The sequence below is a fragment of the Barbus barbus genome, assembly GCF_936440315.1.
Source record: "Barbus barbus genome assembly, chromosome: 21".
Classification (NCBI taxonomy): Eukaryota; Metazoa; Chordata; class Actinopteri; order Cypriniformes; family Cyprinidae; genus Barbus; species Barbus barbus.
This window is the reverse complement of record NC_136749.1, coordinates 8247089-8274082: the sequence shown is the minus strand read 5'-3', so window position 1 is coordinate 8274082 and position 26994 is coordinate 8247089. Positions and strand designations below refer to the sequence as shown.

General features: G+C 38.9%; 1 protein-coding gene across 1 annotated transcript in view; it reads right to left on the bottom strand.

Moving 5' to 3' along the window:
• Nucleotides 1-18534, bottom strand: part of grb10b (growth factor receptor-bound protein 10b) — a 96233-nt gene extending 77699 nt beyond the window's left edge. Inside the window, exon 1 of the mRNA XM_079445179.1 lies at nucleotides 18397-18534. The gene's annotated coding sequence lies outside the window, so the exon portion shown is untranslated. The remainder of the gene's footprint in view (nucleotides 1-18396) is intronic.
• Nucleotides 18535-26994: the final 8460 nt, after the last annotated feature.

Genomic DNA, 26994 nt, shown 5'->3' with positions numbered 1-26994 from the left:
TTTCTTTAGTGTGTCTTGAGGATAGAAGAAAAAATAAATATCTTGTCAGCAATTCTCACCTTCATATTGGTATCTATCTACCAATCTATCTATCAATCATTCAATCAATCAATCAGTCTGTCTGTCTGTCTGTCTGTCGTCTGTCTGTCTGTTTTAAAATGGCTGTTGATATGTTCTTTATTTTTAAAATTATTTAAAATCATGTTGTTGTTGTTGTTTTGTTTGTTTACTAAAACTAAAATAATCTTTCTGTTCTGTGCTTGTTTCATTTGAGAAATATTAATGCAAAAATACCTGGACTTAAAAAATGACCAGGCTGAAAACAAAGTTAAATTTGTTTGAATGAATGATTTCTACTATTTGGTGAAATAACACGACAAGTGTTTTACACTAGAAGCTCTACCTTCAGACTGATGACAGAGTTCCTCAAGGGCTGTCTTCAGCTCCAGAGAGAATTTCAGCTTCTCTGTGTGGTTGTCAGTGTCCATAAAACCACTGCGTAATGCAAGGCTGTCAGCGGGAAGGGAGGGAGGGAAGCGGCATGCCATATTACGCAATCTAAAGCTACAGAGAGAGTGAGAGAATCTGGCTGCAGCTCAACTCAATTCTTCCTGAACACATCTGCACATTCACAGCGTGTCTCTCAAAAATAATCAGTTCTCACATTATAAAACAAATCTCACAGCTTGTACTCATCCATGACATGGAGTAGGAATGGAACACTAAATCCTTTAATTCAGAAAACATCACAACTATGTCCTAAAATATGCACAGATATTCATGGTGCTAGGGGAAAACACAGTGAAATGAATGTGGCACTTGAACACCACAAAAGCAGTTTTTAAACATACACAGCCACTTAACATGAGATGACCTGTGTAAAAAGAATCTTTTCATACGTTCCAGAAATTAGGCCAAAATGCATGGAATAAATTATCATATTGGGGAATACTGATAAAGAGAAAGGTAGAAATTTATATATACTGTATGTTAACTTCCAAACTTATTTGGTGCTTTGGCACCAATCCTAAATTCCTTGCATTCTACAGGCTAAATATTTTATTTCTTACTAAATGGGGCACACATGAAAATATTTGGGTTATTTATAGACCTGACCGTCCGTCCAGGACAAAAACAGCTAACCATTGAAGTTACCAAGAATAGTGTGGTCTTTACTTAGCTGTTCAAATTTAAAAATGATTTCATAGACAACCATAAAATGACATATCACTTCATTATAAGCACAATATACTGTTCAAAAGTTTGGGATCATTAAGATATTCATACCTTTATTCAGCAACGACACATTTAATTGACAAAAAGTGTCAGTAAAGACATTAATAATGCTATAAAATATACAAAATATTCAAATAAAATCTTTTTATTTATCAAAGAATCTTTAAAAAGTATCTTGATTCCATATGACTAAGACTATTAAGCAGTAAAGTCATTTTTAAATGTGACAATAATAAGAAATGCTATTTGAGCATTAAATCAGCATATATATATATATATATATATATATATATATATATATATATATATATATATATATATATATATATACACACTCACTGGCCACTTTATTAGGTACACCTTGCTAGTACCGGGCTGCCTTGATTCTTCATGGCATAGATTCAACAAGGTGTTGGAAATCTCTATTCCTTAGAGATTTTGGTCCATATTGACATGATAGCATCACACAGTTGCTATCATCCATGCACATCCATGATGCAAATCTCCCGTTCCACCACATCCCAAAGGTGCTCTATTGGATTGAGATCTGATGACTGTGGAGGCCATTTGAGTAAAGTGAACTCATTGTCATGTTCAAGAAACCAGTCTGGAATGATTTAAGCTTTGTGACATGGTGCATTATCCTGCTGGAAGTAGTTATCAGAAGATAGGTGCACTGTAGTCATAAAGGGATGGACATAGTCAGCAACAATACTCAGGTAGGCTGTAGCATTTAAACGATGCTCAGTTGGTACTAAGGGGGCCAAAGTGTGCCAAGAAAATATCCCCCACACCATTACACCACCACCACCAGCCTGAACCGTTGAGACAAGGCAGGATGGATCTATGCTTTCATGTTCTTTACGCCAAATTCTGACCCTATGCTGCAGCAGAAATCGCGACTCATCAGACCAGGCAACATTTTTCCAATCTTCTATTGTCCAATTTTGGTGAGCCTGTGCGAATTGTAGCCTCCATTTCCTGTTCTTAGCTGACAGGAGCGGCACCCGGTGTGGTCTTCTGCTGCTGCAGCCCATCTGCTTCAGGATTTGACGTGTTGTGCGTTCAGAGATGGTATTCTGTATACCTTGGTTGTAACGAGTGGCTATTTGAGTTACTGTTGCCTTTCTATCATCTTTAACCAGTCTGCCCATTCTCCTCTGATCTCTGACATCAACAAGGCATTTTCGCCCACACAACTGCCACCGACTGGATATTTTCTCTTTTCGGACCATTCTCTGTAAACCCTAGAGATGGTTGTGCGTTTTTGAAATACTCAGACCAACCCGTCTGGCACCAACAACCATTCCACATTCAAAGTCCCTTAAATCCACTTTCATCCCCATTCTGATGCTCAGTTTGAACTTCAGCAAGTCGTCACCACATCTAGATGCCTAAATGCATTGCGTTACTGCCATGTGATTGGCTGATTAGCAATTTGTGTTACTAAGCAATTGAAAAGGTGTACCTAATAAAGTGGCCGGTGAGTGTATATATATATATCTTTTTTTTTTTCTTTTTTTTTATTGAAGTATGGTTTGTTAGGATATGACGATATTTGGCTGAGATACAACTATTTGAAAATCTGTAATCTGTGGGTGCAAAAAAAATCTAAATATTGAGAAAATCGCCTTTAAATTTGTCCTATTTAAGTTCTTAGCAAAGCACATTACTAATCAAAAAATATGTTTTGATATATCTACATTACAAAATATCTTCATGGAACATGATCTTTACTTAATATCCTAATGATTTTTGGTATAAAAGAAAAATCGATAATTTTGATCCATACAATGTATTGTTGGCTATTGCTACAAATATCTGTGCTACTTATGACTGGTTTTCTGGTTCAGGGTCTATAATATACATATATATATATAAACAATATAATCAACTCTGCATGCTGTGATCATTTTATATTACTGGGAAAGATTTTCAGTTCTAAACCACTCCAACATTCCCATGCAACATCCTAGGAATACTCTAGAGACCATTAGTCAAAATGCACCATCTCCTCAGGAATGCTGGGAGCGCATTCTTTCCACATAGGGTACTGGGAGGAGAGCCGCAAAATGGCATGCATTGATTTGTAGGGCAAAGTGCAGTGATGAGAGAGATGAGCTGAAAATAGGACAGCAATAAAAAGTGAGAAAGAGTGAGATAGCAAGTGAGAGAGAAGGACAGTGAAAATGCCTGGTTGGGAAGGACGCTGTAATGTGAGCTGCTCTGTCCAGCTGTGTGACCAGAAGCAAAGGGGCCGTCCAAATGCAGCAAGTCATGAATATTTATTAGCTGCTTTCCACACCCCCTTCGTCTCTGACTCCTCCCACTGCAGATTAAATTAGCCTTTCTTCTACAGGCAGGGGTCAGGAACAACACTCCCTTTACCGACACTAATCTCAGGTCTTGCACTGTTTAGATTCAGATTGGACAAGGATGAAAATGCTGAATGGTGGTCAAAAAAACTAAACAAAACAGAGGCTGGAAAGCATTTCAGCAGTGTAAAAAAAAAAAAAAAAAGATCTTTCCTTATCTGAAAAATTATGGATTAACTGAAAAAAATTACCAGCCATAAATATTTCTTATTGACCATGAAACTTGATTCTTAATTTTTATAACAAAATATATCTTTGTCCTAATAAAATGTTTAAGTACAGATAAAATAATCAAATTTATTTATATATTATATTTTCTAATTGCGTGTGTGAACCTTGGACTTGGAATGTCTAGACTCAAAAAATGTACACATTTTACAAAAAAACTTTTTTATGAGCACACTATGGCTGTAATATGACTTCAATAGTCATACAGAAAATTTCATACAGTATTTAGTCTCGAGCTCAAGTCCAAGACTATATTTTCATGGTCTAGGTCTTGTCATAGACTGGAGAGCATTTGGACTTGGGCTCGACTCAGACTCATCCCTCTTCTGGTCTCAGTCTTGACTCGGACTACTCAGGTCTTGAATAAGTTGGTCTCGACAACAACACTACCTAAAACATATTTAAATAAACATGTATGCTTTCCACATGATTGCATGATTAGCATCCACCTGTTTCTCAAGGGCTTCATAGCCCACACGTCTACCAACAAGAACCATAAACATTTTCCAAGCAATCCTAAAACTATATCCTTCAAGAGAACCAGTATAGTTATATATGCTTAGCACTATGTGGAATGACAGTGAATCTGCCCAGAAGTGGCCATAGTCCAAAGCTGAGTGTCCAAGAAAGAAAGTCATTGAAATAAAGGCCATCAAGAGGCATCTAGAAGTCTCCACACATAGATCATTAATCAAGAACAGTGCATGAAGATGAAAGCTACTAAAAAGTGTTTTGTTGAACCTAGCCAAACCTAACCCATCAAACATCCCCACAGTGAAGCCTGCTGTTTTAGGGATGCTTCCTTAAATCAGGGATTGGAAAACCCATAATAATCAAGGAAAAGTTGGAAAGAGTAGAGAACATTCTTACTGCAGGAAAAATAATTCTAGTCAACAAGAGCACCAGGACTGAGTAAACAGTTAGTCTTCAAATAGTAATAGAGATATAGCATGTGGGGCAATAAATGTACTGGGCCTGTATTCATGAAAAATCTTAGTGCTAAGAGTTGCTCCTAGTAACAAAATTCTTAGAAATGTGGGTGTTTCCTCTTGAAATTAAAGAAAAGATCCTTGTAAAGAAAAAAGTAATTCAGAAAGCATCTTAACCCTTAAAAGAGGTCTTAAGGTCCAAAATTGTTAGGAGTACGAACGAGGCTTAAGAGTTTCTTTAGCAGTGGAGAAAATGGACGAAACATGAAGAGGGAGAAGAAATGTGTTGCACACAATGCATGACAGTGAGTTAATAAGACGCTACACATTAGATTGTGCAAGGATCATGTTTGTGAACGATCTTATTAGAGACACTCTAACATCTCCGACGCAGCGCAGAAATGCCAGAAATGGACGTAATCACTACATTAACATATTTAGCAACTGGAAAAAAGCAACTATGGAGCAGCGATTATTTGGGTCTGTACCAGACAGCACTTTCAGAATCTTATTGAGTCGCTGTTCATTTCCTATAAAATACGTTAAGTATGACAGCATGGTAAATAAAAAATAAAGAATGTATATATACCTATATAGACGGTTTCAAAGGCAACAACATAAACAAACGTTACTGCGCATGCGCGCTTTTGTGGCCCAAACTAAACTTCCGGTAAACTTCCGCAAACAATCAATAACAACAGCTAAGTCCCTTTAGAGTATATTATTTATAATAATAAGCAGTATAAATAACAAGTAAATCATAGATTAATGAGAGAGAGAGAGAGAGAGAGAGAGAGAGAGATAAGTAAATTAGCTAAAAAGTTAAAACTATGTCTAGCCAATATGTTTTTGAGTTGCCATTAGAAGAAAAACACCGTTACTTTGCCAAACTTAAATGCGACAAGGTTAACGTTACTCTACCAGACCGTTCAACAAAATGTTGAGACAAGAATTTTTTCTACAGACCTGTCTAATTTACCGGAGGTCAGTCAGGTACACATCTCTGAATACCTAGTCGAGAAGGAATGCGTAATCTGAGAGCAACTCTGAGCAATGACACAGTTTTTGAAGACTGTGATTGGTTGGTTGTCCATGAAGGAAATAAAAGAGCGCTTTTAAGAGTAGGGTTTATTTTAAGCCTTCACTTTGAAATTACAGGCGTAATTTTTCCTGTTTTCCCGTACACTCTCTCTCTCTCTCTCTCTCACAGACACACACACACACACACACACACATATTATATGTATATATATTCTTTATTTTTAATTTACCATGCTGTCATACTTAACGTATTTTATAGGAAATGAACAGCGACACAATAAGGTCCTGAAAGCGCTGTCAGGTACAGTCTCAAATCATTTTTTCCAGTTGCTAAATATGTTAAAGTAGTTAATGTAGTGATTACATCCATTTCTGGTGCTATGGCATTTCTGAGCGGTGTCTGAGATGTTAGCATGTCTCAAATAACATTGGTCACAAACATGATCCCTGCACGACCTAATGTGTAGCATCTTATTAACTCACTGTCGTGCATTGTGTGCAACACATTTCTTCTCCCTCTTCATGTTTCGTCCATTTACTCCACTGCTAAAGAAACTCTTAAGCCCCTTAAAAGTCCTCGTCCATACTCCTAACAATTTTGGACCTTAAGACCTCTTTTAAGGGTTAAGATGCTTTCTGAATTACTTTTTTCTTTACTAGAATCTTTTCTTTTCTAAGAATTTTCTTAGAATTTTGTTACTAGGAGCAACTCTTAGCACTAAGATTTTTCATGAATACGGGCCCTGGAAGCTTAAAAGCACGTGCGGTGCATACAGCGGCAGCGTCTGGGAAACGAAGCAAGCACTCGCAGGAATGCTGGAAGTATGGCAATGAGACGCAGCATCTTGTTACCTCAGGCAACCACGGTTACATGCATAACCTGGAGCCATTCCCCTTCAGAAACTCGAGCTGCATCGAAACACTATGGGAACGAGTATGCCCACGCCGTCAGACTTACAAATCCCTGCCTAGTGTAGAAGAGCACAACTACGGTAAGAGAGCCTGAATTTGCTCGCATATCGAGGCCACAGAACCTGACGAACGTTAGGGGCGTGGACCAACTCGCAGCATCGCAGATGTCCTACATACAACCCGAATTCCGGAAATGTTGGGACGTTTTTTTAAATTTGAATAAAATGAAAACTAAACGACTTTCAAATCACATGAGCCAATGTTGTATTCCCAGTAGAACATAGAGAACATAACAAATGTTTAAACTGAGAAATTTTACACTTTTATTGACTAAATGAGCTCATTTCAAATTGAATGCCTGCTACAGGTCTTAAAAAAGTTGGCACGTGGGCAACAAAGGGCTGAAAAAGCAAAACATTTTTTAAAAGATTCAGCTGGGAGAACATCTAGCAACTAATTAAGTTAATTGACTTCAGGTCTGTAACACGATTAGCTATAAAAGGGATGTCTTAGAGGAAGATCACGTGATGCTTTCATGAGCTAAGATGCACATAAGCTGAGTGCCGCTTATGTAGCCCATTTTTTTATTGTTGTTTGACTTCTTTTCTTTCATTTGGGGTAGTTTTTTCATTTGCCCTTGGTCTGTAAATGTCATACAGTCGGAAACTTGCTTATCTTTCACCATCATCCTTGCCAATTAAGAAAAAAACTAAATCAGCAACCGCAGCAGGCCGAGCGGACATGGAAGATAATATGGCGATCACTATAAAGCGATTTGAGGACATTTTGAAAACTGAATTAGCAGCATTGACCATTGAATTCGCCTCTCACATGACTACGGTCCAGAATATGTGCTCTAAAGTCGACTTTTTAATCAGGGAACAGAGAGAGCAGAAAAAAGTGATCAACGAACACACTAGGCATCTGGATGCCCTCAAGAAACAAGTGATTGATCTACAGGACTGCAGCAGATGCAGTAATCTCCGCCTGATGGGGGCCGAGAAAGATGACCCGATTGGCTTTCTGAAACAGTCACTGCCGATCTGGTTCCCATCACTTGCAGGGCAGAAATATCGAGATCGAATGTGCGCATCAAATTTACTCCAGAGCTTCAACGGATCACTCCAAACCGTGAGTGTTTCTCTTCAAACTGTTACGCTACAATGACAGGAATTTGATTCTAAATGAAGCAAGACGCCACGGTCCTGTAAAAGCAAATGACGGTGCGATGTTGAGCTTCTTCCCTGACTTCTTTTCCCCGGCCATGGACCTGCCGATATCACGGGTGGTCTCCTTGGTGGCGCGGAGAGACAGATCAGTGGTTCTACGGAGCTCAAAGATGTCATCAGAACTTAACTCCTCTCCCTCATCTAGCTCTTCGAGCAGGTCGGCTTGGTAGCCAGTAACACCGCCATGGTGTCCAGACCAACCCCTTGCCTACCAGTGCTGATGTTGTGCGCAGCGACTTGGAGGGCAAGATCGGAGCCTTTAGAGACGACGCCGTGCCGGGGGACAGATAGCTCGCCACTATACCCTCTATAGTGAGTTCTTTCTCAGTGAGAGACAGTTGGCTCATGCAATGTTAAGAGTAAAGCTTGTGCACATGAAAGATGTTTCTTACATATGAAATTAAATGTTATTTACAATGCAGAAAGACAGATTTTAATGACAGATTTTTCTTTAAATTTATTTTAAATCAATTTCTATATCATTTTAAAATTCCTTGTTTTTATTATTTTTATTCCCATGTTTTTATTGATTTTTAATGTCTATTTCATTTTCTTTTATGTAAAGCACTTTGAATTACCACTGTGTATGAAACGTGCTATATAAATAAACTTGCCTTGCCTTGCCTAATGTGTTAGGAATTTTATGCACTGCAAGTTTGGATAGATGTTCAATGCACAGACACTAGTTTTGAGCTTCTAGGAACACTAATGCTGTATAAGTGCAACTACACAAATGAGGAGAATGCAAGCCCACATGTGCTGAAAAGTTTCTTTCTCAGTGAGAGAAATTTGGTTAATGCAATATTAAGAGTAAAGCTTGCCCGCATGAAAGATGTTTCTTTCTTATGAAATGAAATGTTATTTGCAATGCAGAAGACAGATTTTCATGTGTTATAACTTTTATGTAGAGCAAGTTATGTTAGAGCTTCAGTGCACAGAATCACTAGTTTAGAGCTTCTAGGAACACTAATGCTGTGTTCATGCAACTAAGCAAATGAAGAGAAATCAAGCCCACACATGCTGAAAAGCTTCTTTCTCAGTGAGAGAAAGTTGGTTAATACCAGTGGTGCCCAACCCTGTTCCTGGAGATCTACCTTCCTGCAGAGCTCAGCTACAAACCTGATCAAACACAACTGAACCAACTGATTAGGATTTGAAGGAGCACTTGATAATTACAGACAGGTGTGTTTGATCAAGGTTGGAGCTAAACTCTGCAGGAAGTTAGATCTCCAGGAACAGGGTTGGGCACCTCTGGTTTATACAATGTTAAGAGTAAAAAGAAGAGCTCACCCGAGACCGCTGTGTCCTGAAGCACTGTGGGTGGAAGGGTGGGCACAGGGGCCTGCCCTCAGAAGTCCTGAGCCACAAACATCAGGACTTCTTGGCTGAGGTCTTCCTAGACAGAAGAACGGTCCGCAGATCCGGCTTCGCCTTAGAAGACCCCGACCTAGAGCATAGGAGGGGACGCTCTGTTTTTATGCCTCCCAGTATGAGGAGCTGGTACATGGAGGGGGCTGTTCCCGCACGGCAACCCCAAGAGCTGGAGAACAGTGAGGGAGGAACCGCTGAAACACCGCCACCTGTTTACGAGACTCCTGGTACCTGTTGACAATGGAATTGACGGTGTCGCCGAACAGGCCAGAAGGCGCAAGCGGGGCATCCATGAGGAAGATGTCTTCCTTGTCTTCCATGCCGGACAGGGTCAGCCACAGATGTCTCTCCACCGCTACCAATGCTGCCATAGACCTGCCGATGGCACGGGCGGTCTCTTTGGTGGCACGGAGAGACAGATCGCTCACAAGCATCTGTTCTACCCGGGGCATCGCCCTATAGCCGTGATCGGGCCGAGAATGGTCTCACCCACAACCTCGACACCTCTGTGTGGAGGTAGGGGAAGAAAGGCAGGCTCCAGCGTGGAGGTGGCGGCTTATTCCGCAGGAAGTGTTCATTAAGCTTGCTTTTCTGTGGTTCAGCCTGTTTCTCAGCGGGCCAGTTGATGTTCAGCTTGGCCACAGCGCAAATAACCACCTCCAACAGCTCCACATACTGGGGAGATTGAGGGGGCGAATCCTCATCAACACCCTCCATGTCAGGGCGGAGTGTCGAGCTCTCTCCCCGGGGGAAGAAACCACAGAGCGGGCTTCCAATCTCAGAGAGCCGGCGCTGGATCTGGTGATTGAGGAAGAAGAAAGGGACTAGCCCATCTCTATTCCCTCCACCAGATCCATCTGCAATCCCCACGAGTGCAGCACCACGAGGAACGCTAGTGAAGGCTCTCTCATCAAAGAGAGCCTTCCAGGAGCGAAGTGTACGCAGTGGCAAATGCTCGCAATGCGGGCAGCCGGCTCCCTTGAGAGCCTGTGTGCTTCGCTCCCAGGCAGACGACGCACAGACTGTATGTATCTCCGCTTGTAATGTAGTGTGGGCAGGGAGGAACAGGGAGCCTGAAACGCTGCCTGCTCTCACCCTTATGCTTTGTCTTATCAGTTGCTTTAGACATGATGTAAGTGTGGGACAAACAACACTAAATAAGACTCACAAATGAATAGTACACTGATGCACACAGAGCGCTTGCTGAATGACAGAAAGCTGCCGCTGTATCCACCGCATGTGCTTTTAAGCTTCCTGGTCTCTACGTCACCCCGCCCGTGACGTCTCGCCCATCCATTGGACTGATTACACACGTGATTCAGAGCATTGTCATGCTGAAGACATTTCCATAGCGTTTCAACGCAGCTCGAGTTCCTTAAGGGGAACCATGATTTAAATGCAGGACAATGCTCCATTGCATGCATTACAGTACTCCACTGCATGGCAAGCTGGTAAAGGCCTTAAAGATTAAATAACAATGACATAGCCCCATAACCCTTCCTCACCTGATCTAAACCCTATTGAGAATTTGTGTGCCTTTCTTAAATGGGAAATTTACAGTGAAGGAAAACAGTACACCTCTCTGAACAGTGTCTGGGAGGCTATGGTTGCTGCTTTACAAAAAGTTGATCAATAGATCAAGTAATTTACAGACTCCATGAATGGAAGACTTATGATTGTTGTTGAAAAGAAGGGTGGCTATATTGGTCCTGATTTTTCTTTTCTTTTTTTTTTAACGTCAGAAATGTTCATTTGTAAATTGAGTTGTTTGTTTATTTTCACTTTAACAGATGAAAATAAACAAGTGAGATGGGAATTTTTAATTTAGTTGCATAATTCTGCACATTAATAGTTGCCCAATAAATGTGCACAAATAGATAAGAAAGCCAAAACCTCACTTTCACTTCCTCAAATATTCAGGTTTGAGGTTTATTAACATTTTGGATTGACCACGGGCACTGTAGTTGTTCAATAATAAGACTAAATCTCAAAAATACAACTTGACTAATAATTCTGCACACAGTGTATTCAGTTTTTACAACCTTGCGCAACTGGTTAAGGAGAGGGTTAACCTTTGGCTTTTTTCTTTGTATATTTTTCAAAGATACAAACTGAATAAAAAACTATTTAAAAAAACAAACAAACCAACTATAATAAAACCAAATCTCACAAATTTAGTATCTCACAAATGTAGTGTCCTAAATCTCACAAACGAACAACTTACTATCAGGGCCCGTATTCACAAAACATTTATCTTAGCACTAAGAGTTCTCCTAAATAGCAGTAAAAGTTTTAAGCTAGTTTTAGCTCTAAAATGCTTTGTAAAATACTCTTAGAGCTAAAATGTTGGAGTCCTAAATTTAGGACTGACATGCCCATTATTTTTAAGATTGTATCCTAAATCAGCAAGTTATGAGCTACTTTTAGCCTTAAGATGTTCTGTGAATAGGGGTCCAGTATATATTGTAACCAGCAAAGTTTTAGTCTATGCATTGCAAACCAGTATATCTTGACCAGCTGGTTAAACAGTTTTGTACATATAGCTGGAACTTTACCCAGAAAGGTTGATCTTCAGGGTCAGTACTTATCACTAACACTAAAGCTTTAGTTATATTCTAAACTAAAATTTGCAAAAAATGTGGACTAAGGCTACAAGACACTGGCATGAAAGTGTAGATGTGGAAATTGTGGAGAAATTCCATCAGAATTTAATCATCTTGTTGAGTCTTTATGTCAACACATTATTAACTTTGAACTCCAAATCTGGGCCAGTTGCTTTATTGCCCTCATCTACTATCTGTCTTTCACACATTTTACATCCATAATTTTATGGCCAGGTGGAAGCAAAGTTTTTAAAAAGACATACATGAGACGTTATTCAAAGCTGCAGATGTAGGGCAACATTCTTTGACTCACTCAAACACATTTCATGGGTATGTCAAAACCTCTTGAAGGAAAAGCTGAAATTTTCTGAAAGCACCATTGTTGACAAGTAGCCTATAGATATCAGATCACTACTCGATCCAAATCAAACATTTTATTACACAAGAACAAGCTCTGTGTCAGGATACTTGTACATACACGTTGGCTTTTAAAGTCAGAAATACTAAGAGAACAAAAATTGGGCAGTTTGCCAACTTTATCTCCCCAAACAAACAGCCTTTGCTATAGCAACAGAGCAGTGATGTCTGGCTTCATTTCACGTTCACACAGTCAGTATTTGGGATTGACAACGACATTACAACTGATGTGACACTGTGAATTATACTGTTCATTCAACAGCAAGTTGAAAGTATTTTTACAAAAATTATAAATTGTTAAATATCGATACGTTTTTGAGGGGTTACAATGCATAACATTTTACAACCTGAAATAACCTTGCCTTGCCGAGAAAAGTTCAAATGATCAGATAAGACTTTTTTTCTGGTCAGTTTTTAGAAGAGGTGTTTAAGTCATAGAATGTATAGGCCTAATTTTTTTGTCATTTTGAATCAATGGAATAAATCTGGACAAAAATTCATTGTCATTGACCCAAATATCAAAGATTTTTAATGCATAATTAACATAATCTAACTTACAAATTGAGTCGTCAAATCTGTTTATTTTTTTTTTTTTCATGAATACAGGAATATATTCAGCACTAGTAGACAGGATTGACAGCAATATTCTTCTGTGTTAATGACACAGGTGTGTGAGGAAAAAGAATATTGTATTCTTTTATCCAAATAACAGAAGACAAGTTGCCGGGTCAAGACGATTGTCTTAGTGGCTTAGTGAGCTGATAAAGGTCAAGTGGGAGTGCAGTTACTTTAGTAACAACAGAAGTTCTTTCAACTCCTTGGAAATGAATCCAGACCTTTCCTTATTCAGGGAATGTATTCATTGACCTCATTCATTTATCTTGACAAGCAATAACATTTACTTTAGCAAGGTAGTTTTAAGTACCGGCAGCACATATATCAAAAACAAAAAGCAAAAAAAAAAAAAAAACCCATCAGAACCAGATCTGAATCATAAAATGTTAAGAATGTCGTTAGTATAATTTAGTACGCCCATGAATTTCATGTGCATCTTCTAAATGAGGCAATGGTTGACAGCACAACAGTCACACCTCAGTTGCTCATCCTGATTTCTTTATTAATGGGCAACTCCATTATTTTGGAGCCACTGGGCAGAGAACACTATAAGAAAGCTTCATGTCATCAGGATGGCTGAATGGGCAACCAGGGAGAAAAGCTTTTGTAAACATGGACAATCACTAATTGGATGAGGGATTCATTGGCAATGAGGAACAGGCTCTTATGCAATCTGAATGATGAATGGGACTGAAGCTCTTATAGTTGTGCACATGTTTGCTGTATGGGTGGGCTAAATTTGTTCGTTCTTTTAATTCCGGCAATGAATACGTCCAAACAATATTTCACATTGAGTTAAGGAGTTCCATTTGAATTTACAGTTTCATTTATGTAATTAAGAAGAATGTAATGGCTAGACAGGAAATGCTCTTCCTATGTGGTAATATGCTGCACTGCATACAAGGATTCATTTAATTGTATTATTATTATTTATTTATTTTTTAATGAGAAGGTATTTTGTCGTTTTTGTTGATAAAATGATAGCAGTTGCTAACAAGCCTATAAAAATATGCAAAAGAAAATATTCTAAATATTCTAAATAAATAAATCTAAAAGCAAATATTTATTTAAAAAAATACCCATTATAGCAGTTTTGCGTGGCATGTTTTCTATAATAAATTTTGACTGCTCCAGACATCAACTGTTTACGTCATCTGAATTACTGTAATTACGAGTTTCCGACAAAGAACCATTCAGGTCTTCATTGGACTTATAATTACAAGTTGGAAACCTATATGAAAGCTAGGTTATTTCTCTCAAACATCATATAAACAAAAACAAAATGGCAGCAGCCTCCACAGTTACCTCCTACCTCAACACATATTTCTGTTTGATACGCCATTTGATTAGGGTTAATGATAATGGTGCATTTACTTTGTACTTAAACAGTTTGTAATCACATACAGAATATAAGCAAATTAACATAATGATTAAATTAGTTGCTGTCATTAATAACCAAGTCACACCTGAATCCATTTTGGCATTGTGATCATTGCCACAAAAATGAATCTGAGGACATTTCTCGAAGTAGAATCGCTGAGTTGCTATCTTGTAATTACAGTAATTCCAATACAATGTGACTGCAAAATAAGACACGGTGGACCTTCATGCAGCAGATTAAATCACAGCAAACTCTGGGACAAACTCACAATGACAACTGTATGATTATTAAAGGTTGACACTAAAGATGGGAGAATTTCAGTCTGGTTAAAAACAAAAACATTTGAGTAGGGTTGGCAAAATGCAGTCCCTCTTAAACTTCCAGAATATACAAGAAACAGAAATAAGAGGATCACATCCAGAACTAAATTAAGAAAAACACAACACAAGGTAGAAAGACGCAATGTTGAGTTGCATAAAACTTCAGTTCATTATGCACCAGCACAGCCTGATCCAGTGAAATGTGGGGTCATTAAGCTCTAGGACAGATCGCTCTTACTCAATGTACTGAATGTATGAACAGCAGGGATTTCCACTGGCTGAACTGTGGTGTCCAGGCTCAGGTCTATAGTGTCATGACCCCGCCTCAGTCCAGGGGGTATTAACACTGTATAGGAAACAATGAATGATAGCAAAATGACGCAAGATAGAATGGAATGTGTCCATGGAGTCCGCCCGCCATTGAAAGTTACGGCCATGAGGCTCATGATCAATTCCCTATGCTGCAAGCGTCTTGTGGGTTGGTTTAAGTCAAGACCGTTTTGTCCATATAATGGAATTTGTTACAGTATTAAAGGAAAACATACATCCTAGAGTGGTAAAATTACTATTCAGAACCTAAGTTCTGACTCCTACCTCTATTTGACCACTCTGACATTTAATATACAGTACAGACCTGAATCAAGAAAACAAGATGCCAAAACATCTGAATGGAATATTTTCCATTATCATAATATGTATCGCTTGCAGGACACTGAAGTATATGATTTTTCTTTAGGCTGCACTTGAAATTGCCTTCATTCATCAAACTAGTGTCTGCAACAGCGTTCTAGAACCTAGAACCTTCCAGATACAAATTTACATAATACTTTGATACCATCCAACAACAAATGGTCATTCTTTACATTACTGTGTCAATGAAACTGTAATTGTGATAGCAGAGTAATATATTCATCAACAGCATGTACTATCAGTTCACTGAAAAAATGACCATTCTGTCATCATTTACTCATGTCGATCCAAACCCATAAGACTTGTTCATCTTCAAAACACGAATGAGAATATTTTTTTATGAAAATTGAGAGATTACTGTAGCTCCATTGAAAGTCCATTCCACCAAAATACTTCAAGTTTATAAAGTAAAGTAAAGTAAAAAGTAAAGTCGTGACGTATTGTCAAGTATGGTGACCCATACTCGAAATTGGTGCTCTGCGTTTAACCCATCCAAGTGCACACACACAGCAGTGAGTAGTGAACAAATGCACACACACACACACACACACACCGTGAACACACACCCGGAGCAGTGGGTAGCCATGCTGCGGCGCCCGGGGAGCAGTTGGGGGTTCGGTGCCTTTCTCAAGGGCACCTCAGTCGTGGTATTGAGGGTGGAGAGAGCGCTGGACATTCACTCCCCCCACCTACAATCCCTGCCGGCCCGAGACTCGAACCCGCAACCTTTCGATTACGAGTCCGACTCTCTAACCATTAGGCCACAACTTCCCCACATTCCCCACATTTTAATATGAATAACAATATGATTCAAGTGGTTTAATCCATGTCTTCTAAAGAGAATCAAATGCTTTGTATGATGAACAGATTTAATTTAGGCTTTTATCCACATATAACATTGAACAAGGGGATGATCAAATATAGTATACAGAAACTGAAAAGCACTTGTGTGACCCACATAAACCAGTGTGATTTCTTCTTGAGAATCTCTTTTTTGGGGCAAATTATCCCTTTAATGTGTAATCATTATTTAGCCTATATAAAATTATGTTTAAGCAATTAACTAAGCAGGTACAGTATATGTGATAGCAACCCCCCCCCACACACACACACACACACTCCTTCAGCACTACATGAATCACCATTAAAAGCTTTTTTAACTTTATCATGCTCTTTAAACGGGGTTTAAATCATTGTGGAACCATTTAAAAGCATTAATGAACCAGAACTCACCGGTGTCTGGTGTGTATAAAGCCCTGCGTCTGTCCGGTCACAGAAATCTAAATGCACACAGTATTACAAGACTGCTTCACCATTACTGCTTCTTCTTCAAGATCTCTAATATCCCAATGCAAGTATCCACAATGTATCTATCTCTCAGCTGATTCTCTCCAATACACACCAAACAACTCCTCCTCTTACAATAGCCCCACCCTTAAAAGCTTCATCATCCTCTGACTAAATCGTGCCTTCAGCCTCAGCCTGTCAGTGGAGGAACCTCCCGAGAATGAAATAGGACCTAAAACAGTACCTTGTGGTATTCCTTAGCTGAAAAACTACAAAATCTTGTTTTTTAATCTCACCGGTAATATCTGTCATCAAAATTGATGTCATCTATAAATGAAACTGCAAACTGTCCAGATTTAACAGAACATTTTGACATAGCTGAGGAAAACAGTCACATAATCAGAGCTGTTTAAAAGAATAGTTCACCCAGAAATGAACCGTCTGTCATCATTTACTCACCCTTGTGTTGTACCAAACCTACATGACTTAATTTCTTCTATGGTACACAAAAGAGGTTAGCTATTTTAAAGGTGTGGTAACCAAACGATGTTGGTGTCCATTGATTTGTATTCTATGGTGAAAAAAAAATAATATGATAGATATTTCTAAAAACATTTTATTTTACATTCCGTAGAAGAGAAAGTCACACAGTTTTGGAATGACACAAGGGGGAATAAATGATGGCAGAATTTTCGTTTTTGGGTGACCTATCCCTTTATTTCCAGGTTGGCCCTCTGTAAGATGTCATTATACAGATATAACTATTGTATTTTTGTTACATTTATGATAGAAACTGGCAGCTGTGGATTCCAAAGCATAAGGAGATGAAATTTTGGTCACTACATATTTTGCACTTTCTAAACTGTATATGTGATTAAATGAATCTGGAATTATAAAATTAAATTGTTATGTTAGGATTCCAACCGAGCTTTTAAATATCTCTTTGTCACTGTAAAATGCAATGAATAAAAAAAACTAAAAAAAAAAAAAAAACAGTGTATTTTTCATACAGCGAGGCGCAAGGAATTTCATACATTTTAAAACATAATTTTAGTGCAATGTTTTATAATAAAAATACATACATCACACGGCTAAATATGCATTAAAATATTGTAAATTTTGTTAAAAATATATAGTTTTACCACATTTACTAAGGTAATAATTACATTTAACCAATGAACAGTTTTTATTATACAGTTTATTGTAATGCTTACATCACTCCCGTTAAACATTTTATTCATAAGAAAACAGGAATTTCATCACTTGCATGTTCACACTGTACATGTCAGACTTATCTAGTTACTAGGATCTTCTGCTGCTATTTTCTGTCTTCGGTAGTTCTTTAGTTTTTTTTTTTGGTAGTAGTAGTAGTAGCTACGATTCAGTCATACTGAATTATTCTGTTCAGGTTTTGAATCGAATAAATAAGACCAATAAAACCATTTATTTTAGATGATACCCACGTGAAGCCAATCTGACAAAACATTTTACAGCTTAAATCTTAGACTGTGAATTATTGCTCTAGTCTACAGTATTTGATTCTAATGCTGCAGCACCGAAGTTTCCTTTACTCTCTATGATTCTAGAACAGAAGCCACACCTCTCAGCCTTCTCTCGCCCACTGGTCTTATTTACTCACAAGTTCTTCTTTAGGGCACCCTACACCTGTTTTTTCCTCCCAAATCACACTCACAGATTAAAATTTTGGGTGAACGCTCGTTTCGAAAAAAAATAGGAGTGAGAGTTAAAATTCATCGCTTACCTCTCTATAGCGGAGAACACCCGTGTCTTATTCACTGTAAATGTATGAGTGTGCGTGTGTGTGTGTGTGTGTGTGTGTATGTATGTGTGCGCTGCTGCGCGCTAGACGCTGTCAGGATCCCAAAGTCTCCGCCCACTCAAACCAGACCCCGCCCACTCCAGGGCAACACCACCCCGTCATCAGCCACTAGCGTTCCGCGTTCTGGCCAGACCCCCGCGCGACCCAATGTGTGCGTTGAATAAGCCGAGCGCGTGACACGGCTCGGCGCACACACTGTAAGCATTACCAACAACATGGCTGTGTGTACACACACACACACACACACACAAGCACGTTTAACACATAATTACTTGCCCTTTACTGGTTAAACCCGTTATATTATGTTCTCGGCAATTAAAATAGTCCCACGAGCTCATGGATCAAGTTTTTTGAACATTAAATCAGCGAATACGGTTTCTGTTATTTGGGTCGTGTCGTGTACAAAAGGTCAGTGAGCTATTTTCCCTTCAGCACGTTTTATTTGACTTGTTTTCCGATGATGATTTCACTTTTTAGGCATGCAGAATGTGCAATCATTGCAGTCTTGGTAAAGGAGCTGCTCAGGGCTAAATAGAATTTGTTCACTGGTTTAACACTGAGCAGTTATCAAAAAAAGTGAGTGAATAACCAGCACTCTCTCCACCCTCAATACCATGACTGAGGTGAGACCCTTGAGCAAGGCACCGATCCCCCAACTGCTCCCAGGGTGCCATTGGCTGCCCACTGCTCTGGATATATGTGCACTTGGATGGGTTAAATGCAGAGCACAAATTCCGAGTATGGGTCACCATACTTGGCCACACACCACTTCCCTTTTTTTTCTTCGGATCAGTGTATTGTATTCTGGGTTCTTCAAATCCACAGGACAATGATTGCTTTCTGTGGAACTGGAGATTGTGGAAACATGTTCTATATGACATCATGGTGTAAGATGCTGTTTGGTTCTAATTAGAAGCTTTATTTTAAAGACCCTATAAAATGAGTTGACGAGTGCATGTATTTTGTAGTGAAATTGGATATTGGTACACGCTTGTCTCTTTGCTTTACATCACAGTCATGTACTATGATTTGATACTGATACTATGAGGTGCAACATGTATATGCATGGGACTGCAACAAGTGTCAACACTTCCTTCAAGAGTAAAATTGTACAGTTTTAATATATGCTAGGTTTTAAGAGTAGATTACATACAGATGGCCTCAAATGTAGCAAAAAGCCACAATTTTAATTTCATAATGTGTATGTTGGCCCTTTGATTTATTCAACCAAAAATAAGTCTTCTGTCAGGAATATTCTATAAATGCATTCAAACATATGTGATGTGTCAAGCCTTTGTATATGAGACTACTGAGTTCTCTATGATACTAGCATCCACTTTTAAAAATGAAAGCTCTTTGTTGGCATCAAGAGTTCCATAAAGAACCTTTCCATTGCACTAAAGGTGCTTTGTAGAGGAAAAAGTTTCTTCAGATTGTTCTTCACGCTAAACAAAAAGGTTCTTTGGGGAAAGTAAAAATGGCATTGCTGTAAAAACCCTTCTTTTGGAAATATACATCTCATCCTTCCAACTTTGTTGGATGCCATCACATTACCCCAGTGCTCCAGCAACTTCATTGGCTCCCGGTTCAATCACGTATTGATTTTAAAACTCTGATTTTAAAATATAAAGCTGTGCATGGGTTGGCTCCAGATTACATCTGTGATTTGGTCACTCTTTCTACTCCTCCTCGCTCTGCTGGTTGTCTCTCCTTGTATCAGCCTCGTTGTAAATTAAAAACCATGGGGGGGGGGGCTTTTTCTTATAACGGGCCTAAGCTATGGAAAGCGAAATCTGTAGCAACGCATTCAGAATGCACGATTTGCGAAAACGAATCTATGAAAATCATTAACAAAGAATTAAGCCTATTTGAAGAGCATGTTACATTTGTACGACTGAGTTAATTGTTTTCATTTTCATTGTGTTTTTCTTATTTTGTAATGGCATAGTTTTGATCGTTTCTGGAAAAGTTACGTTTGTTTTTATAAAGTTATGTTCATTTTTATAAAGTTATGTTCATTTTTATTGACACAAAAATAATTCCATACAGAATCAGCTTTATTGCCATGTATGTTTGCACATACAAGGAATTTGTTTTGTTGACAGAAGCTCCACAGTGCGACAGAATGACAGTGACAAGACAAGACACAGATAATAAAAATAATAATATACAAATGTGCAAAATAGCACAAACACAATATACAAAATAGACAATTTAGTATGTACAGGTATGTTAGGCGCAAATTTGAAATGTAATAAGTATGTGTGTTAAATAAATAAATGTATGATAGTGTGTTTCATGTTTATAATCAGCTCTGTAGCTCTGTAGCGTCGACCAGACGCCAGCAGGTCAAAAAGGGATTTTGTCAGCCCTTTTTCTCACTCTGGATAAGTACAGTTCTTGGAGAGTGGGGAGGGTTGTACCAATGATGTGATCTTAGATGATTCTAAGTGAAGTGACATACTGCTTCTGCAAAACCCATCCAATGTGCACACACACAGCAGTGAACACACACACACCGTGAACACACACCCAGAGCAGTGGGCAGCCATTTATGCTGCGGCGCCCAGGGAGCAGTTGGGGGTTCGGTGCCTTGCTCAAGGGCACCTCAGTCGTGGTATTGAGGGTGGAGAGAGTGCTGGACATTCACTCCCCCCACCTACAATCCCTGCCGGCCCGAGACTCGAACCCGCAACCTTTGGATTACGAGTCCGACTCTCTAACCATTAGGCCACAACTTCCCAACTCAGCTACCAAATCTGAGGTCAGATTTGGTAGCTGAGCTGAACCAGACAGTTAATGAAGTGCAGAGGACGGATTCAATGATGGTGGAGTAGAACTGTTTCAGCAGCTCCTGTGGCAGGTTGAACTTCCTCAGCTGGCGAAGGAAGTACAACCTCTGCTGGGCCTTTTTGACAATAGAGTCTATATATATGAATGTCCCACTTCAGGTCCTGAGAAATGGTGCTACCCAGGAATCTGAATGACTCCACTGTTGTTACAGTGCTGTTCACGATGGTGAGTTGGGGGAGTGCAGGGGGGTTTCTCCTGAAGTCCACGATCATCTCCACTGTTTTGAGCGTGTTAAGCTCCAGGTTGTTAAGACTGCACCAGACAGCCAGCTCTTCAGCCTCCTGTCTGTAAGCAGACTCGTCACCGTCCTGAATGAGGCCGATCAGTGTGGTGTCGCCTGCAAACTTCAGGAGTTGACAGAGGGGTCTTTAGATGTGCAGTCATTGGTGTAGAGGGAGAAGAGCAGTGGGGAGAGAACACAGATCTGAGGAGCGACAGTGCTGATCGTACGGGTGTTGGATGTGTATCTTCCCAGCCTCATTAGCTGCTGCCTGTCTGACAGGAAGCTGGTGATCCACTGACAGACGGAGGTGGGCACGGAGAGCTGAGTTAATTTGGGCTGGAGGAGTGATGGGATGTTCGTGTTAAAAGCTGAGCTGAAGTCCACAAACAGGATCCTCACATAAGTCCCTGGTCTGTCCAGATGCTGCAGGATGAAATGCAGTCCCATGTTGACTGCATCATCCACAGACCTGTTTGTTCTGTAGGCAAACTGCAGGGGGTCCAGTAAGGGTCCAGTGATGTCCTTCAGATAAGCCAAAACCAGTTTTTCAAATGACTTCATGACCACAGATGTTAGAGCCACAGGTCTGTATTCATTAAGTCTATTATCTTGGCATTCTTTGGGACGGGGATAATGGTGGAGTGTTTGAAGCAGGAAGAGACTCCACACAACTCCAGTGAGCTGTTGAAGATCTGTGTGAAGATGGGGGCCACACCATCTGGGCCTGTTGCCTGTCTTCTCTTGTTCTTTCTAAAGACCTGGCGCACATCATCTTCACTGATCTGGAGTGCAGGAGAGGGGGAGATGGGGGTTGCTGGAGGTGTTAATGGTGTTTTTTCAAACCTGCAGTAGAACTCATTCTGATCGTCTGCCATTTGTTGATTCTCCACAGTGCTGGGGATGGTGTCTGGAATTGGTGATGTCTTTCAGAACTTTCCACACTGAAGCAGGATCACTGGAAGAGAATTGGTTCCTTAGCTTTACAGAATAATTCCTCTTTGCCATTCGGATATCCTTTTCCAGTGTGTATTTGGCCTGTTTATACAATAAACTGTCCCCATTCCTGTAAGCATCTTCTTTGGCCTGACGGAGCTGTCTGAGTTTTGCAGTGAACCAAATTATGGAATACTTTAAAAACAACGTTCCTCAACATCAAATTGCAAAGGCTTTGCAAATCTCATCATCTACAGTGCATAACATCAAAAGATTCAGAGAAACTGGAGAAATCTCTGTGCGTATGGAACAAGGCCATGGTCTTCGGGCCTCAGGCGACACTGCATCACTCATCGGCATGATTCTGTCATTGACTTTACTTAATGGGCCCAGGAATACTTCCAGAAACCACTGTCGGTAAACACAATCCGCCGTGCCATCTGCAGATGACAACTAAAGCTCTATCATGAAAAAAGGAAGCCAGTCCAGAAAAGTGTTCTATGGTCAGACGAGTCCAATTTCAACATTCTTGTTGGAAATCACGGACGCTGTGTCCTCTAGGCTAAAGAGGAGGGAGACCTTTCAGTGTGTTATCAGCATTCAGTTTAAAAGCCAGCATCTCTGATGGTATGGGGGTGCAGAAGTGCATACGGTATGGGCAGCTTGCGTATTTTGGAAGGCACTATGAATGCTGAAAGGTATATAAAGGTTTTAGAGCAACATATGCTCCCCTCCAGATGATGTCTATTTCAGGGAAGGCCTTGTGTATTTCAGCAAGACAATGAAACATACGTCAAAGACAGCCACGTCTCTCTTCAGCAGCTAGAAACCTATATCAGGCAAGAATGGGACCAAATTCCAACACCAAAACTCCAGAAACTCATAACCTGGATGCCCAGACGTCTTTAAACTGTTTTGAAAAGAAGAGGAGATGAAACACCATGGTAAACATGCCCCCGTCCCAACTAATTTGAGACCTGTAGCAGGCATCAAATTTGAAATGAGCTGATTTTGTGCATAAAATAGTAACATTTCTCAGTTTAAACATTTATGTTATCTATGTTCTATTGTGAATAAAATATTGGCTTATGTGATTTGAAATTAGTTTTCATTTTATTCAAATAAAAAACAACAACAACAACAAAAAAAACACGTCCCAACATTTCCGGAATTCAGGTTCTATAAACTGAATATTTGATAATGATAATAATGAAAAATCACTGTTATATTTATTTAATATAATTATAATTATTAAGCTTTTCATCATCTTACCAACCCCCGGCAGTTCCCTCATGAACCCCCATTTGGGAAACACTGCTTTAGGACAACACACAACTGTTTTAACAGATGAAAGCTCATTTTAAAAGAAGACTATATACAAATAACTGCTTAACCGTATAGCAGATATAGTATAGTTGATCTGTGCCCTATTTGACTGTAACTCAAGTATGTTAAGTTTAGTTACTAACCAAATATACTTTCAAACATTTCAGTGTCTGAAATGTCAAATAAACTCTGTACATGTACAGGACATGAGAAGGCCAGATTCGAATACCTGCTGATCCACTTCCATAAATGATCTTTGATCTCATTTCTCCAGAGTTTGTTTTCCTATACTAATGGCTTCCCCGGTTTGGAAGCAAACAGTCATTTAGCAGTTTCGTAACACATATCAGATTGGCCACAAACGAGCCGGAATTCTGACCAACAGAGGGATTGTGGGAGGGGAAGAATTTACTGCCATCCACCATAGAGGGGATTACCCCATCAGGATGAAGAGGAGCCTGCCCAGAGACAGACAGTGCTCTAACCTCCAGCCCACAACCCTCAGAGCACATGGGCGCTGCCAAAATATGTAATAACACATTAATATAGGAAAGAGAGGATGGTTTATGATGCCGAAGGAGGCATGGTATCAGGCTCTTGCATACAATTAATATTTTTGAAAGGGGACTTTTGCATTCACACAATGCACTTAAAATCTAACAAATTAGTGGGTCTAAATTGCAGTTTGTCAGGCATACATGTCAAAAAACGCTTTCATAATGGATAACACTTTTTATGATGTGGATTAAGTGAAACTGCACATTATAACACTGTAGAGTCTGTCTGTCATGAGTTGACTGTAATTAAAGGTCTATTAATAGCTTGCTGGATTTTATAAAACCATAATTAATTCCAGTTACAGGAAACTGACTTACTGGGATGTTTTTTGTAAATCATGAGAGTTCACTGATGTGGTCATTCATCATTGCCAGTAAAGAAGTCTGCACCTTTGGTATACAATAACCTCATAATTGTTAGTTTATGTATGGCTTTTGATAGAGGTCTGTGTGGGTATTAAGTTGAAGCCCTAACAAGAGCATGAGAGACTGATCCAAACCTGACAGTTTTGGGTTCACTCAGCCTCAAGTCAGGTAGACCTAAGCCCAAGCAGACCAAAGCTGATTATCTACAACTTTTTGTAAAACATCTGATCATTTGGACTGACTTAAAGTTGTTTGAATTAGCAAACTGTTCGCCTTTCTAGCAAGAATGCTAGAGAACCAATAATACTGTTACAGGAGGACATACTTTTGGCTTGTGTTGTCTGTGGATTGCACAATAAAACAAAATAACAGTGGGTGATTTCAATCCTCTTATCATTTCAATCAAGCTCAAGGGAAAGTTGTTCACCATTATCAGCTGTATAATCAATCTTAAACTACAAAGCCAGTAAGGGTTGCCCTGGAAAGCCTTTTTGTTCATCATATGGAGAATACAACGGTTACATGGCAATTGTCCAAACATATGCCTGAACCGTTGTCAGAGACAGCTGGAGAACAAGACAAACAAGTTGAGCGATAAATGAAGACGGTGCAAGAGGTATATAATCTTGCATGGCAAGCCAGTTTTTCCTGACAGTAGATGAACCTTCAGAATCACTTATTAGTGCTTTAAAATGCTGTCCTGTATGCTAGCAAGCTGTTTGAAATGAAAACCTAACATAACCTACTGTAAAACATATTGGGATTGGGTCCCACACTATTTAAAGCATAAACATGTAAAACAAGATATAATAATAAATATACATTTATTTTGGCATTTTTAAGACTTTTTATAATTAATTTAGCATTTGTGTTATTTTGAATCCTCTGCATGTATGTCTGTAGCTTGGTGCTTATGTTTTATTTTACTAAGCTTAAAAGTTCAACACTATGACAATCATTGCAAAAAATACAAGCAATGGTAATGGCTTCCAGACTAAAAGAATAACATCACGTGCAGTTTCCAGACAACATTATTAATCCGTTTATAAAATTGTAAAAAGTCCTGCAGCCATTTCTTTTAGAGTGTATGCATACAATTGGTCATTTCTCAAAATAACTCTGCAAGCAATGTAAACAGAAAGACTGAAAATATATTTTTTTATTGATTTACAAGTTTGATTCAGTTTGTGCTGCAATCAAAAAAATTACATTACAAAAGCATTATTTAAAAATCTTTTCCTTACACTAATGCTTTAGTGTAAACTTTGAAACTTGCTATATTAGTGTCAGGTATATTTTTACAAAATATCCACCTGTTGACTTACAACCAAGTCGTTCATTCAATAAGATTACCACTGTACAGGCATACAGTCATATAGCCTATAATGCTAAATTGCAACAACATAAATACATTTACAACTTGTGTAAATATATTAAACAATTTATTCTAATTATAGTAGTGTATGATTTTCCCAATGGAATAAATTAAAGCTGAATTACCATGACAGCTCTAGATTACAGTTGTTCAGCAGACTGATAAAAAAGAATTGATTACATTATGTCCAATCATACAATATCTATAAGGCTTTCAAAATAATCTGTAAGAGTTTTCAAAATAATTAGTCTTAGAGAAAGTGCATTAGTATTGGTCAAATATACGGCATTTATATCTACTGCACAATGCTTCAAAGAGTGTCAAGAAGGCTTCATTGTCAATATATAGTTTTCTAGTCAACCTTTCTAATGACAATAGATTCTGATCTAATTATCAATATGTATATATTTGAAAAATAACAAAACATTTACACAAACACCTTTATAATAACGATTAAATAAAAAATGTCTGTGTTTTCCATTTTACCACTTAGTGTTCCTTTAAAAAAAAAAAAAAAAAAAACCCAGACTGCTGTGATTGGCAGGTGGATTCAATTGCATCCCACCATCTACACTGTGATGCAACAGCAAATACCTGCATAATATATTCAGGTATAATACTGATAGAGATATATAAGTCAGGCAGACATATGAAAGAACAAAAACCCCCCAAAAACTCAAAGCAGCATTAACAGCATTAACAAGCATTAACTTTTTCGATCCAAGATTGCGCCGCTGATGGCAGCTATTGTGCGTTGCTCTTCAGTGTTCGTATTGTTTTTGTTTGTTTTTCCTGTTTTTTGTTTTTCAAATAAGATCAGTTTTACCAGGGATGATCTGCTGAACATTCGGCAGAATACACCACAAAATCTTCTACCGGTTTTTGAT